This window comes from Wolffia australiana, chromosome 2 (assembly GCF_029677425.1).
Source record: "Wolffia australiana isolate 7733 chromosome 2, ASM2967742v1".
Taxonomy (NCBI): domain Eukaryota; kingdom Viridiplantae; phylum Streptophyta; class Magnoliopsida; order Alismatales; family Araceae; genus Wolffia; species Wolffia australiana.
Window position 1 is genome coordinate 6,012,472 of NC_135836.1, and position 17,076 is coordinate 6,029,547.

At 47.6% G+C, this 17,076-nt stretch overlaps 1 non-coding gene across 1 annotated transcript; it reads left to right on the forward strand.

The window, feature by feature from the left end:
- Nucleotides 1-2,596: 2,596 nt before the first annotated feature.
- LOC144700383 (small nucleolar RNA R71) lies at nt 2,597-2,702 on the forward strand. The gene has a single exon (XR_013580746.1). It is a non-coding gene; the product is annotated as a small nucleolar RNA R71 (small nucleolar RNA).
- The last annotated feature ends 14,374 nt before the right edge of the window (nt 2,703-17,076 follow it).

Below are 17,076 nucleotides of genomic sequence, written 5' to 3' on the forward strand. Positions count from 1 at the left end.
TACTTTGGTGAGGCTAAGGAGGCAGTTTTCAAATGTGGATCCAAATACAGAAAAATCATCCATAAATATTTCTAAGCACTCCCCCACTAGATCGGAGAAGAGTGCATTCATGCATCGTTGGAATGTGGCGGGCGCATTACATAGCCCGAAAGGCATACGCCTAAAGGCATATGTCCCTACAGGACTCATGAAGGTCATCTTCTCTTGGTCCTCAGGATGGATATTCAGTTGGTTATATCCTGAATAACCATCAAGAAAACAGAAATAATGCTGCCCCGATAATTTTTCTAGTATTTGATCCATGAAGGGTAATGGGTAATGATCCTTCTTGGTAGCCTTGTTCAATTTCCGATAGTCAATGCACACCCTCCACCCAGTGGTTAGCCTCTTCTGCACTTCTTCTCCTTTATCATTCAGCTCAACAGTCACTCCTGACTTCTTAGGAACCATATGTACCGGGCTTACCCATCTACTATCGGAAATCGCATAGATGACGCCGGCATTAAGCCACTTGAGAATTTCCTTTTCGAGGACTTCTCTCATGTGAGGATTCAACCTCCTCTGATGTTCTCTACAGGGTCTAGCTTCATCTTCTAGAAATATTCTGTGCTCACAAATTGAAGATGGAATTCCTTTGATGTCATCAAAAGTCCACCCTATGGCCGATTTATGCTCTTTAAGCACTTTGAGTAAGCTCTCTTCTTGTGTTGGAGTGAGGGATGAAGATATAATCACAGCTAAACTTTCTGTACAGTCTAAATAGGCATACTTGAGGGTAGAGGAAGTGGTTTAGGTTCTGGGTGTGCTTTTACTTCTGCAGGGTCTGACGGTTCATTTTCTAGCTTGCTTCTTTCTGTGTTGGGTTGGTATTCCTTCACTGTTCCCTCTTCTGCTTCTTTTGCTGTGCAGAAGCTGAGCTCTTCATTGCTCCTAAGGGCACTTCATCATTCTAGAGATGTCAAGTTGAACTCTTTCCTTCCCTATCTTAAACTCGACAGTCCCCTTTTCCCAGTCCATGATAGTCCTAGCCACTAAAAACGGTCTTCCTAGAATGATAGGAGCCAAGCTAAAGTTTCCTGAAATTTTTACATCAGTTACTATGAAATCTACAAGAATTTCACAATTTTCTACAGTGATAGTGACATCAGTCAATCGTCCCTCAGGTTGCCTGACCGTTCCGTCGGCTAAGAGTAAGTCCATATGGATCTCTTCAAGCTCCCGGCCGTATTCCTCATACAATGCTGTCGGAATGATGCTGATGCTTGCTCCTGTGTCTAACAAGACTTTTGAAAAAGTCTTTCCTCCTATGTCACAAGTGATAAAAGGGCACCAGGATCCTCTTTTTATAGGTATGTCATTTAAAATGCTAGAGGCATTTTCGGAAAGTTTAACAACCTCCCTACTCGTTCTATTTGTGCAAGAGTCCTTAAGATATTTCTTAAGTGATGGTGCACACCTAAGCATGTCTTCCACAGTGACTGTCATTGTGGCCTTCCTAAGTTCTCTAACAACCTGTTTTCATAATCAAAGACAGGTTTCTTTCTCATTAGGGCAGAGGGATAAGGTATGTGTTGCCCACTTGTGGAAGGTAAGGGTTCATCGCCGTGGGAAGATCCTCTCCTTCGTGCTCCCTTGACTCCTCTTTCTTCCTAGCGTTCTCTACAGAATACCTATAGGGATCCTGAAGTTCTTTTCCATTCCTCAATCTTGAGGCTGCCAGAACTTCAGGATCCAATTCATCCATTTCTTCATGGCTAGAAGTCTGAATAGGATGCAAATTGCATGGATTGATGACGGGTTTCAGAGGAAAACGTTGAGAAGTGCAAGTGTTTTCTGCAAGGATACCTTGGGACTCAGAGGGTGGCCTGAAACTCCAGCAGCTTCCTCATTTGCTCTTGTGACTCCAGCATTTGTTTAGTCTGGAACTCCCTCATCACATGCCTTAGCATCTCCACCTCCGCCTGCACCTTTTGGTTTTGCTTTTCGATCCTATCTGAAATGACGGGGGTTAATGTGGAGAAATCAGGTTGAGTTTGAGATGAAACCTGATACTGTTGTGGAGGCCTGTGCTGGAATTGTTGTCTCTGCTGGAACGGGGGTTGAGCTGCCGGCTTGTTTCCTTGGTGGAAGGCCTCTCCGTTTTGGAAATTTGGCCGCTTTTGACCTGCCCACGGTTGTTGCGGCTGATTGAAGGCCTTCACCTCTTCTTCCATGGCTTGGCAGGCTCCATCTTCATGTTCCCTGCTAAAACAGAGAGAGCAGATCTTAGCTTTAATGATGGGAGAGTTACCTAGGAAGACATTCTTCAAGGTAGAGGTGAGCTCCTCCAATTTCTGGTTGGTCTCCCTTAGGCCCGCTTGTAGCTCTCCCTTCTTGGCATTGACCTGCAGAACTCCTGCTCTCTTGGGCTGCACATTCCTCCCATTTTGATTGGCTCTAATCTCCTGCAAATCAGTTTCTGCAACTCTCTCCAAAATATCAAAAACTTCGTCCTCATATGCAGTATAGAACGTTCCACCGGTAGCGAGATTTACTTTGTTTTTCATAAAATCAGAGAGAGACTCATAAAATATTTGGGCTAATTGACATTGTTCAATGCCATGGTGAGGACATTTCCTCAACAAATCATTGAATCTCTCCCATGACTCACTAAAAGCTTCTCCATCATGAGGATGGAAATTGTGAATTTCCCTTCTATAGAAATTCATTTTGGAGAGAGGGTAGAATTTTTGCAGAAATTTTCCTTGCATCTCATCCCATGAGTTAAAGGTGATTCCTAAATTACGATACCAAGAAAATGCTTTGTCTTTCAAAGTTAGAGGAAAATATTTCATTTTTAAAATTTCTGTAGAAATTCCTGGAACGTTTTGAGATGAACACCTAATATGGAAGTCATCAAGAAATTCTAAGGGATTTTGAGCAGGCAGTCCATTAAATTCAGGTAAGGAATGAATTAATGCATTGTCATATCGAAAGGAGATACCGTCACCGATGTTAAGATTTACATCAGTTTGACGTAGGCTTCCCGACGAAGTCGACCTGTCAAGCATGGTCCTTCTCCTTTCATGATGCTGATGAATCTCTTCAGCCATATTCTCCTGCTGAATTTCAGGTTCTGTAACTGTAGAATCTGGAGAGGTGTCTCTAATGTCCTTCTCTGCAGATTTGTCACCAGCTCCTGAACGTGTTACTACCATAAATCTTCAGCAAACGGTTAGAATAACAATAGGCTGAGGATTGTTAAGTCCTGCAGCTCTAGGAGAATCAACAAAAATGACTGTAGATTCAGGAGAATGACTGTAGATTTGCAAAAAAAATGACTGTAGATTCAGGAGAATGACTGTAGATTTGCAAAAAATGACTGTAGATTCAGAGAATTGACTATAGATTTAAAGAAAATAAAAATTCCTACTGTTATACCGTGCTCCCCGGCAGCGACGCCAGTTGATAAGCTCAATTTTACTGTGATTTTTACTGGTTATTTAGCAAGATAATCGTGTGAGGTTGAGAGCTTATACAACAAAATTTATAACCTCACGGCTTAGGGAGAGTGAGGGTCGATCCTCAGGGAGCAGAGAAATAGCATAAAATGTCTTCGGTTCACTTTGAATTATCAGATCAGAATGTTGAATTTCAGCAATGGAAAGAAATATCTACAGTCCAATTCGATAATTCTTCCAGTAGCTTGTACCACTTAGGATTACTCCGCAAGATTAGAATCTGAGTTTAACCACAAGCAGAATCCTATAGTTTCAATTAAATAATGAAATGGGCTGCAACTACGGTCTAGTCAATTCATCAAACACCTAACAGGTGTTTGATTATGCACGACCAGAACCTGCAGCTCGCAGGAAGCTGCACGAGCTCACAACTGCTGCGGTGCAAGCAGCTGCGTGCACACGAGTGGGCTCGTGGCTGCGCGACACAAGCTCGCGACCACGGCCTCAAAGCGCCACCCGCCTGCAACACGCTCGAACAAGTGTGTTGCACGTCCGCTGTGGTGTGCGGCAACACTTGCGCAAGCGCACAAGCCCGTCGCGACCAGCGGTTGCAGCTGCAGCGCGAGCACAGCGTACCTGTGGCGTGCGCGCGACAGGTGCCTGCCTTGCGCTGCACAGGAGCTCAAGCAAACTTTCGTTTATTCAGATAGGTTTCTGATAGGTGGAGTAGATTGATAGGAGCTTGAACAAAGGAATAAACAAACACAAACAAACACAAAAACTATGAACTGATATTCAAACTAACACAAAGCAACAACACAGATTGGGAAATGCTGAAGAACCTTTGATGATTCTCCAGCCCCAACTGAGATTGTCTAAAATGGGAAGAGTACACCACTGAACTGAAGAACTCACTCCAACCAAGGTCACTTCCTTGCGGCGAGGTGGAGGTCTTCGATCTTCAGATAATCTTCAGCTTGTTTCTCCTCCCAACTCCAATGCTCAGCAGCTCTTGGAGGGTGCAGAAATCCTCTTCTCCAAGCCCTTGTTTCCTTAGAGAAAATTCTGAACACCTAAACTCCTCTCTCAAGAGAGTATTTATAGGTTTTCTCTTAAGTCATGCCCAGGGGCATTTTCGTAATTTTTGCCACTTCAAATTTTTGCCCACTTCTCTTGATCCTCCTCTCTTCCTTGATCTTCTTAACCTGTTTCTGAATGTTCACTAGCCATAAAATGTTAAATATATTCCACTTGATTCAAAGAATCAAGTGGGGTTAGTGATTTCATAAAACAATACATATGCATGAACTTAGCATGAATTCACAAGATAATTGTAATGAATTTAAACTTAAGAACTTGATTATTTGATGACATATTTTAGAGTCATCATACCTTTACCTCCTCCTCCACTTAGGGAACCCGCCACACGGCTCACGAGGCCTCCTGCTGAAGCGGCGCCACTGACACACCGAGCATCCGAAGACCGGCGATCATCTACTACTGCCCCTACTCGTAGGGCATCGGTAGTCGAACCCTATGACGACCCCTCGGCCATCGAGGTTCCCCAGCGTCCGGGTAAGGCTCCAATGCAGGAGCCCCTCGTCCAGGCATACCGACCGCGAGATCCCGAGGCGCCACCGCCACACTATCCTCGAGCTGAAGATTGGGAGTACGACCGCGGCGATCGACGAAGATCCCTTCCTCGGGAGGAGAGACCAGCTCCACGCTACTACGATGAACATTTCTATCCATCGGATAGGAACTACTACCCTCCCGAGAACCGGAGTTCTCGGTGTTATGACTACCTCGAGTATCCCGAGGATGGGGCCCCCAACCCCAACCGCATACCTGTGCGGAATGCACCGCATTACTCGTCCCGACCGGGTAGTCCACGGCAACCCCCCGTCGCCCGGCGACCAGATGTCATCACTTATGGTGACAGCTCCGCATACCCGCCCCACTACAGGACTGTACCCACTCATGCCCCGGACCCATACGAGGAGGCCCCGGCACCGCCCCGAGCGCCGCCGAGATACGCTGTGGATTAGGACCGTCCCCCACGTCGGGATTATCACCCCGACAATTTTTCTCGACCTAGGAGACCCCCGGCATATCCCCTTCACTGGGAACGAGCTTATCCAGCACACTCCCCATCACCACCGAGATGACCTCATCCCGACGGATACCCGGAGGAGTGACCACCCTATCACCCGGCACCTCGCCGAGACGCTTACTACGACGATCGACCGGACCATGCCTACACGCGGGACTCACCCCGCCGCCCACCGGCTTGTCGTCAAGAGGACGAGCATGAGCGACGTAGAGAGGCGCATCGCGCCATGATCCAAAAGAGCGTAGGGATTGAGGTGCCCATCTTTCAAGGGTCACGGAACCCGAAAGACTACACGGACTGGGAGTCGGACCTGGAAAGTTATTTCCAGTGGTACGATATGGAAGATGATTTATGCGTAGCATACGCCGAGGCTCAACTTGGAGGTCAAGCTAAAATCTTTTGGAAGAACAAGAAGGAGGCGCCCCGACGACGAGGAGACCCACCTTTCTCATGGGATGAGATGTCACGAAAGTTAAAGGATAAATATATCCCAAAACTTTACATGACACGTCTCGTGTTAAAGTGGATGGACCTCAAACAAGGAAAGCACAAGGTCTCCGACTACATTGAGGAGTTTGAGGAATACCGAATGCGATGTAAATTTGTGGACAGCCCACAAATTCAAATTGCATTCTTCATCCATGGGCTTCGCCCTGACCTAGGGGCTCGAGTACTGGAGCAGAACTCCTCGACCGTCGACCTTGCTTACAGCCTTGTTGAGAGCAATGAGCTCAGTCACGACAACATCGTGTCGACCACCTCCTCGGCACCCCGGCCCGTTCATTCGGCGGCTACGTTTACGACAACTCGCACCACCGCAGCATGGAGCCGGAGTAGTACCGCCACTCCCCGACCCTCAGCCCCGCCAGCGATACTGGCCCCGGCACCAACGCCACCCACGCCATCGGCGATATCCACGGCTAGAGCCCCGAATGCTCCACGCAAGTCGATTCAGTGCTTTAAGTGCAAGGGGCTTTGGGCATCGACGGGCCGACTGCCCTAGCCTCATGGTTATGGACATACATGGGCAACTGGCGGAGGAACAGCCCGAAGACGACCTCGAGGTAGACGAGTATCCTGCCGAGTGCCTAGATGATGAGGATGTGGATGACCCGCTTGGGTACATCCAAATCACGCCGATCACCATACCATCGACATACCCCGACGCCACCTTGGATACCACTGGGGTTAGGAGCACCACCGATGGTGCCCGGGCAAACCTCGCCCAGCCTAGTACCACTTTGGCCTCCCGACCAGTCAACGTCGCTCAGCGCACGTCAATTTTCTACACGTACGTCAAAATTGGTGGACGTACCTACAAGCTAATGGTCGACAGTGGTAGTTGTATCAACGGCATCTTCGAGGACACAGCTACTCGCCTTGGACTTCCTTTGCTTCCTCACCCCACTCCCTACAATGTGTCATGGATCGACGCATCGACCATTCCGGTGAAGATGTAGTGTTATGTGCCCCTGAAGATGAGCACACATGATGAGAAAGTCCTATGCGACGTACTACCAATGAAAATTGGTAGTATCATCCTCGGACGACCTTGGTTGTACGATCACGACGGACAACTATCGGGAAAGGCCAACACGTGCTCTTTTATCTACGGAGGTCATAGACTTATATGGTATCTCTCGGTATGGCTACCATCCTTACCCACGCAGTCGACGACGGCACCGTGCCGCGCTACATCCACTGCCATTATCACTAATGGCTGCATTTTCCGGCGCAAATTGGAAGATGACCGGGAGACATCTCCCATATGTTATGCCGTGACACTATCGGACACGACTACCGAGACGGAGCTAGAGACCCCGTCTCCAGAGATCACTCAACTTCTCGAGGAGTATGGGGACGTATTTCCCGCTGAGCTGCCGAGTGAGCTCCCTCCCTTGCGGCATATTCAGCACGCCATCGACCTGGTCTGGGGAGCCACTCTTCCTAACCTTTCCCACTACCGGATGGACCCAATTAAATACGAGGAACTTTACTCCCAAGTAAAGGATCTGCTCGCTAAAGGCTTAATTAGGGAAAGCCTTAGCCCATGTGCCGTGCCGGCCCTTCTCGCCCCGAAGAAGGATGGTACTTGGAGAATGTGCTGTGACTCACAGGCCATAAACAAGATCACGGTGAAATACCATTTTCCTATACCATGAGTCCAGGATCTATTCGACGAGATGGTAGGCGCGTCTATCTTTTCCAAGATAGACTTATGAAGCGGCTATCATCAAGTAAGGATTAGACTTGGAGACGAATGGAAGATGTCGTTCAAGATAAAGGATGGCCTATTTGAATGGAACGTGATGCCGTTCGGGTTATCGAACGCACCCAGCACCTTCCAACGTTTGATGAATGAGGTGCTACGATCGTATATCGGCCAGTTTGTCGTCATATACTTCAACGACATTTTGGTGTACAGCAGAACCTGGGAGGAACATGCACAGCACCTTCGTCACGTGTGCACCTCGCTACGCAAGGAGAAACTATACGCACACCCAAAGAAGTGTACCTTCTTCACCTCTGAGGTCTCCTTCCTCGGCTTTATCCTGTCCGCCAATGGAGTGGCCATCGACCCGGCCAAGATCGACGCCATCGTCTCCTAGCCCAAGCTGAAGAGCATTCATGACGTCCGTAGTTTTATCAGACTTGCCACCTTCTATCGAAGGTTCATTCCAGGGTTTAGCGGAATCACGGCGCCCATCACTGACATCCTCAAGGGGGATAAATTTGAGTGGACATCCGCTGCCGACCAGGCTTTCGAGCTTCTTAAGCTCATGACGGAAGCTCCGGTCCTCAAACTCCCAGATTTCAACAAGGTATTCGAGGTCGCATGTGACGCTTCCGGAGTTAGGATCGGAGGAGTACTTAGCCAAGAGGGACATCCCATCGAGTACTTCAGCGAGAAGCTGAATGATAATCGCAAACGGTACGACAACTACGACCGAGAGTTCTACGCTCTCGTACAGTCCCTGCGTCATTGGCGCCATTACCTACTCCCCAAGGAGTTCGTGCTATACTCGGATCACGGAGCCCTTCGACACCTTCAAGATCAGAAGAAGGTCAGCGATCGCCATGCTCGATGGATCGCCTACCTCTAAGACTTCACCTTCGTCATACGGCACAAGAAGGGAAAGGACAACGTCGTCGCCGACGCCTTGAGTCCACGACCACTAATCCTTAACATTATGACGACCCAAGTCCTTGGGGTTGAAAAGATCCGAGACAAGTATGCTGAGTGCCCGGACTACTCCAAAGTCTAATCCTCCTTCGCTGACACAGGCACCCCTAGATCAAGTGACTACTACCTTGATAACGGCTACCTATTCCGTGGCAGAAGACTTTGCATACCTGGAACCTCGATTCGAGATTTCCTTATCGACGAGACCCATGCCGGTGGTCTAAGTGCCCACTTTGGGATTAACAAGACGATCCTTGCACTTGAGGATAAATTTTATTGGCCTTCACTGAAGAGGGACGTCGGGAAGTTCATTTCACGATGCCTTACCTGCTCCCGCGCGAAGCTCACGAAGCAAAACACCGGGCTATACACACCCTTACTGGTCCCCGAGAGACCATGGGATGACGTTAGCCTTGATTTTGTTTTAGGGCTGCCCAGAACCGCGCAGCACCATGACTCGATTATGGTCGTGGTAGACAGGTTTTTGAAAATGGCACATTTCATCCCGTGCTCGAAGACCTCCGACTCCTCTCGCATTGCACACCTCTTCTTCAATCACATCGTCAAGCTTCATGGAGTGCCCAAGACAATCGTCTCAGATCGAGACGTAAAGTTCACCAGTTATTTCTGGAAAACGTTGTGGGTCCTTATGGGCACACAACTTAAAATTTCTTCGCCATACCATCCTCAAACGGATGGCCAGACCGAGGTTGTTAACCGCAGCCTCGGCAATCTACTGAGATCTATTGGGCGATAATGTAGCCGCATGGGATCAAGTCCTCCCTCGAGCGGAGTTCGCCTTTAACTATTCAGTTAATCGTACCACTGGCAAGGCGCCGTTCGAGATCCTCTATGGTCAACTACCACGTCGGCCCCTTGACCTCATGCCATTAGATGACAAACATAGAATCTCAGATAATGCATTAGAATTTGCCGAACATATTAAGAACATGCATGATAGCATACATTCACGCATTGCATCCTTGAATGAGCAATACAAGGCGTCCGCAGATAAGGGTCGTAGGCCTATGTCATTCTCTGAGGGAGAATTAGTCCTAGTCAGATTAAGGCCTAAGAGGTTCTCTCTTGGGTCGCTACGAAGCTCCATGCTCGTAGTGCCGGGCCTTTCCCGATAGCCCAAAAGATCAACGACAACGCCTACGTTGTGAGCATCCTGCCAACTTGGAGGATTAGTTCGACGTTTAATGTCAGTGATATATCCTGATACCGTCCTTCGCCACCGATCATTGAGCCTCAAAGCCATTCGAGCCTTAGTAGAGAAGAAAGTGAGAGTCAACCAGCTCCATCTCCGTTTCCCACCCTTGTACGGCAAGACGAGGTAGAAACGATACTACAGGAGGTAATTCACGCTGAGGGGGAGCGAGTCGATCGGACTTTCTTAGTCCACTGGCAGGGACGGCCATCATCCGACGACACGTGGATCTCCGATGACGATCTTTGCCGACTCCGACCGGACCTGGTTCCATCGCTCGAGGATATCGCGGAGCTTTACTCGCTGGAGTCGAGCTCCTCCCACCCCGGGAGGATGATGGGGGACCATCCTGGAGATTTTTCGACTGGAGGACATCAGCCACGCCGAGCAGCTCGCACCGATGCTCGCCACCCGGGGTTGAAGTACCCCGCTTAAGCATCTCTATCTCACTTGCGTTTATTTATGTTTTGTTTGTATTTCTGGATTTCATGGACTGGGCCGGTGTTGGGCCTCGTCCTTATCTTTTCCTTATATTTTTCAGTTGTATTTTCAAATTGTAAGGAGAGGCCCAACTACGTCTCGTGACGGTTCGTCCTCGCCCCCCAAGTTCACTTGGCACCTATCCTCACTATATAAGGGGATAGCATGCCCAAGGAACATTTGAGTCATTTGTTGAAAAAGAAATCCAACTTGTGTCTCCACTATTGTAGAGAGTAGAGAGTAGAGAGGTCTGGCTAGCCATGCCCACGTCAAGATTACTCCGTGGTTAGAGCCCTCATCGTCACGTCAAGATAACTCCGTGACGACCTGTCCAAGCGTTCCATCGAGATTACTCCGGGATGAGTAAAGAATCCAAGAAGTCGTCGCCGACTAGAGCTGAAGAAACCTTCGTCGAGATCACCCCGAGGGACTCCAACGCTGCAGGTTCGACATCGCTGATCGCCTTCCACGGGGTTACTCAAGATCCCACCAAGGTTCCCAAGAAAACCCCAAGAAACCATCTTCTTGAAGGTTTCTTAGAGCGGTCACAGCTCAAGAAATACCCCCCCTTGGGCTCAAGATCCGCGCGCCGCCCGCGCCCTTGCGCCACCCACGCCCGCGCTCCCCCTGCGCCCGTGCGCCATCCGTGCTCGGGCGCCGCCCGCGTCCACGCGCATCCGCACCCGCGTGTCTCCCTGCCCACGCGCCCCGCACTTTTACACCCCGCGCTAGCGTGCCCCTTGCTTGCACGCCCGTGCTTGCACGCCCAGCGCTCGCGGCGCTCCGCGCGCCGCTGCGCGCCGCACCGGCCGTGCCAGCATGCCGCCACGCCCGCGTGCCACCGAGCCCGCGCGCCGCCACGCTAGCGCGCTCTTGCGCCCGCGCGATCCCGCGCCCACGCGGTCCTCACGTCCGCGCGCCCCCGCGCCCGCGTGCACTCGCGCCCATTCCTCCTCGGTTCCGCCCATCCGGCTCCAACCGTCCACCGATCACGTCCATCATCCAGCACCGCTCAAATCGTTGCTGTTCCTTACCATCGACACCGACTCGAACTCGACGATGCTATGGACTAACGACAAATCAGGTACTTACTCGTTTCCCCTCCATCTTACCAGTATCATTACTTTCTACAGTCTCGTCATCCCCTATCTCGTCCGCTGCCCCATTACTACACTCGTAGGTAGGATAGCCACTTTCCTCGAGAGGTAGGATCTTCTTTGTGGTACGGGGTAATTACCGACTTAGACGAAGAACTCCACCCGGGCCGTCAAATGCCCCTCTCTTCTTAGTCATCTAGTTGGTCAACAGGGTCATTGGGAGTTTGATCTCGGATCAATATCTTCCCCTTGATCAACGAGGGTCTTCTTCCCCATTCGTGAACGAGCGATTCATTGCTCATTTGACATTTCAACATCAGCATACCTTCATATCTTTCACGAACTTACTCATCGATTCCTGTGGCGTAATAAGAGCCGACTGATCCCTAATTATAGCCCTAGGACATCTATATCTGCTTAAGATGTAAGTCTCCACAAAATCATTGACAACTTTACTGGTATTGGTGCTAGTGGCTATGGTTTCTACCCACTTTGAGACATAGTCTACAGCCATTAAAATATACTCATATCCATTCGAATTAGGAAATGGTCCCATGAAATCAATGCCCCATAAATCAAAGATTTCTACTTCTAAAATGGGTTTTAGAGGCATATGATTTTTTCTATCAATATTTATGGATGCTTGACACGCTAAACATTTCAAATAAAAATCATGTGCATTTTTAAATAAAGTTGGCCCATAAACCCACTTTCCATTACCTTATGGGCTGTTACCTTAGCCAAATAGTGACCTCCTCATGGATTGGAATGGCAGAATTTAAGGATGTTGTTATGTTCTTCTTCGGGTACGCATCTTCTAAGAATTTGATCAACTCCTTGATGGAATAGGGATATAGAAAGAGATGAAGATAGAGATAGAGATAGAAATAAAGATAGAAATAAAGATAGATATAGACATTGAGATAGAGATTGAAATTTAGATAGAGTTAGAGATAGAGACAGAGATAGAGGGAGTAATGGAGATAGAGAGGGAGATAGAGATAGAGACAGAGATTGAGGTTGACGCAGAGATAGAGATAGAGAAACAAATAGAGATAGCGATAGAGAAAGAGATAGAGATAGAGATAGATATAGAGATAGAGATAGAGATAGAGATAGTGATAGCGATAGAAATGCGATAGAGATAGTGTCAGAGATAGAGAAAACGATAGAGATAGAGACAGAGATACAGATAGCAATAGAGATAGAGATAGAGATAGAGATAGAGATACAGATGGAGATAGAGAGAGAGATAGAGATAGAGAAAGAGATAGAGATAGAGATAGATATAGATATAGCGGTATAGATAGAGATAGAGATAGAGATAGACATAGAGATAGAGATAGAGATAGAGATAGACATAGAGATAGAGATAGAGATAGAGATAGAGATAGAGATAGAGATAGAGATAGAGATAGAGATAGAGATAGAGAGAAAGATAGAGATAGAGATAGAGACAAAGAAAGAGACATGGATAGAGATAGAGATAGAGATATAGAGAGAGATAGAGATAGACCTAGAGATAGAGATTGAGATAGGTAGAGAGATGGCAATAGAGATCGGGATAGAGATAGAGATATGAATGAGATAGAGATACAGCTGGAGAAGGAGATGGAGATCGAGATAGAGATAGAGATAGACATAGAGATAAAGATTGAGCTAGAGATATATATAGAAATAGAGATAAAAATAGAGATAGAGATAGAAAGAAAGATAGAGATAAACATGGATATAGACATAGAGATAGAGATAGAAATTTAAATAGAGTTAGAGATAGAGACAGATATAGCGATAGTAATGGAGATAGAGACAATAATAGAGATATATAGAGAGAAACAGAGATAGAGATAGAGATAGAGATAGAGACAGAGATCGAGCTTGACGTAGAGATAGAGATAGAGACCAAGATAAAAATAGAGATACATATAGAGATAGAGATAAAGATAGAGATAGAGATAGAGATAGAGATAAAGATAGAGATAGAGATAGAGATAGAGATAGAGATAGAGATAGAGATAGAGATAGAGATAGAGATAGAGATAGAGATAAAGATAGAGATAGAGATAGAGATAGAGATAAAGATAGAGATAGAGATAGAGATAGAGATAGAGATAGAGATAAAGATAGAGATAGAGATAGAGATAGAGATAAAGATAGAGATAGAGATAGAGATAGAGACAGAGATAGACATAGAGAGAGATGGAGATAGAGATATATGTATAGATAGAGACAGAGATAGAGATAGCGATAAAGATAGAGATTGACATAGAGATAGAGATGGCGATAGAGATATAAGTATAGATAGAGATAGAGATAGAGATAGACATAGCGATAAAGATAGAGATAGAGATAGAGATAGAGATAGAGCTAGAGATAGAGATAGAGAAAGAGATAGAGATAGAGATACAGGTAGATAGAGATAGAGATAGAGATAGAGAAAAAGATAGAAATAGATATAGAGGTAGAGGTAGAGATAGAGATAGAGATAGAGAGAGATAGAGATAGAGAAAGAGATAGAGGTAGAGTTAGAGATTGCGATAGAGATGGAGATAGAGTGAGAGAAAGAGATCGAGAGAGAAATATGGATAGAGAAAGAGATAGAGATAGAGATAGAGATTGCGATAGAGATAGAGATAGAGAGGGAGATAGAGATAGAGATAGAGAGGGAGATAGAGATAGAGATAGAGATATAGATAGAGATAGAGATAGAGATAGAGATAGAGAGAGATAGAGATAGAGATAGAGAAAGCGATAGAGATAGAGATAGAGGTAGAGATAGGGATAGAGATGGAGATAGAGATAGAGATAGAGATCGAGATAAAAATAGAGATAGATATAGAGATAGAGATAGAGATAGAGATAGAGAGAGATACAGATACAGATAGAGATAGAGATAGCGATAGAGATAGAGATAGAAATTCAGAAATAGATAGAGATAGAGATACAGAGAGAGATAGAAATAGAGATAGAGATAGAGATAGAGATAGAGATAGAGATAGAGATAAAGATAGAGATAGAGATAAAGATAGAGATAGAGATAAAGGTAGAGATGGAGATAGATATATATATAGAAATAGAGATAGAGATGGAGATAGAGATAGAGATTGAAATAAAGATAGAGATAGAGATAGAAATATAGATAGAATTAGAGATAGAGACAGATATTGAGATGCTAATGGATATGGAGATAGAGTTAGAGATATAGAGAGAGAAACAGAGATAGAGATAGAGATAGAGACAGAGATTGTGATTGACGTTGAGATAAAGGTAGAGACTGAGATAAAAATTGGACTACATACAAAGATAGATGTTGAGATAGTGATAGATATAGAGATAGAGATAGAGATAGAGATAGAGATAGAGATAGAGATTTATGCAGGACAGAAAGTCATTGTCTACGCCCTACGGCGGAGAGTCGGGTGTCCGTCGTCCTTTTTGAGGACGATCATCTTGGACGGCACGTCCCGCTTGTCGGTGGGTGTCCCGTAAAGGTCTTATGCGGGGTCCTCAATTCATTGGGGCCGAAGGGTGTCTCTATCTTTGCGTGGTCGACGCTCCATGGATAGTCGTCGAGGCGCTGGTGGGCCAGACTACCGGTGGGCGGGTAGGTTCAGCCGCGCGGATGACGAATACGGTAGGGATTAGTGCAGCGGCGGCTGACGTCGTGGTGTCGGTGCTCTCGACGAGGGCTGTGGGCGGCGACTTTGAAAGGCAGCGGCGGGTGGCAGTTGGAGGCGGCAACCGGCGGCGGCAACCGGCGGCGGCCGGAGGCGGCCAGGCGAGCGGCGGTGGAAAGCGGCGGCGACGAGCGGCGGCGCCGTTGAGCGGTGGCGGCGAGCGACCACAGCGTTGAGCGGCGGCGGTGAGTGGCATCAGCGGCAGCTGGCGGCAGCGGCAGCGGCGGCAAGCGGCGGCGTCAGCGGCTGCGGAGGTGGCATCGAGCTGCGGCGGCGGCGAGCGGCCGGAGATGGCGGCGGCGGCTGGAGGCAGCGGCAGGCGGCAACGGCGTCGGCAGCAGCCGGAGGCGGCGGCAGCCGGTGTCGGCGGCGACGGCCGGAGTGGGCCGCGGCTGGGCCGTGGCTAGGGCCGCGGCTGGGCCATGGCTTGGGTCGCGGCTGGGCCAATCTAGGCCGAGGTCCTGGCCGCTGACTGGACCGCGGTTTGGGCCGCGGTCTTAGCCGTAGGCTGGGGCGCGGTCTAGGCCGTGGTCTGGGCCGCAGTCTGGGCCTCGGACTACGCCGCGGTGATGGGCCAAAAGGCCCGATGGGCCTGTGGCGGCCCGACAACGAAGGCCCACAGGGCTAGGGCTGACGTGGCCACCTCGGGAAGTGTGCCCGGCGACCAAAGGATACAGCGCCTCGTGTTGCGGGCCAAGGAAGCAAGGTCACCTGGCGTCTCGGGGCGAGGGATTCGGCTCCTCGGGGCGCGATCTCACCGGTTGGGCCCGGTGGGCGTGGCCGGCTGTTGACGACCCAATACGCCGATTGGCCAATGGCGTCGGTAGCCTGGGCGCCGCAGTGGTGTGGCCTGGCTCAGCTAGATGCGCGCGGACGGCAGCGCGGTGGCAGCGCAAGCGCGCGAGCAGCGCGCGCGCGCGCGCCAAGCGCGGCGCGGCGAGCACGAGCGGCGCTAGCTGGCGCGCTCGGCGAACGACGGAGCTTCACATAGAGATAGAGATAGAGACCGAGATAGAGATAGAGATTGAGATTGAGATAGAGATGGAGATAGCGAGAGGGATAGAGATAGAGATAGAGGTAGAGATAGAGATAGAGATAAATATACAGAAAGAAATAAATATAAAGATAGAAATAGAGATAGAGGTAGAGATAAAGATAGAGATACAGATAGAGATAGAGAACGAGATGAAAATAGAGATACATATATAGATAGAGATAGAGATAGAGATAGAGATAGAGATAGAAATAGAGATAGAGACCAAGATAAAAATAGAGATACATATATAGAGATAGAGATAGAGATAGAGATAGAGATAAAGATAGAGATAAAGATAGAGATAGAGATAGAGATAGAAATAGAGATAGAGATAGAGATAGAGATAGAGATAGAGTTAGAGTTAGAGAAAGAGATAGAGAAAGAAAAAGAGATAGAGATAGAGATACATATAGAGATAGAGATAGAGATAGAGATAGAGATACATATAGAGATAGAAATAGTGATAGATAGAGATATAGATAGCGATAGAGATAGAGATAGCGATGGAGATAGAGATAGAAATAAAGATAGAGATAGAGATAGAGATAAAGATAGAAATAGAGATAGAGATAGAGATAGAGATAGAGATCGAAATAGAGATAGAGATAGAGATAGAGATAGAGATAGAGATAGAGATAGAGATAGAGATAGAGATCGAAATAGAGATAGAGATAGAGATAGAGATAGAGATAGAAATAAAGATAGAGATAGAGATTGAGATAAAGATTTGGATAGAGATAGAGCTAGAGACACAGATAGAGATAGATAGAAGGATAGACCTAGAGATAGAGATAGAGATAGAGATAGAGATAGAGATAGAGAGAGAGATAGAGAAA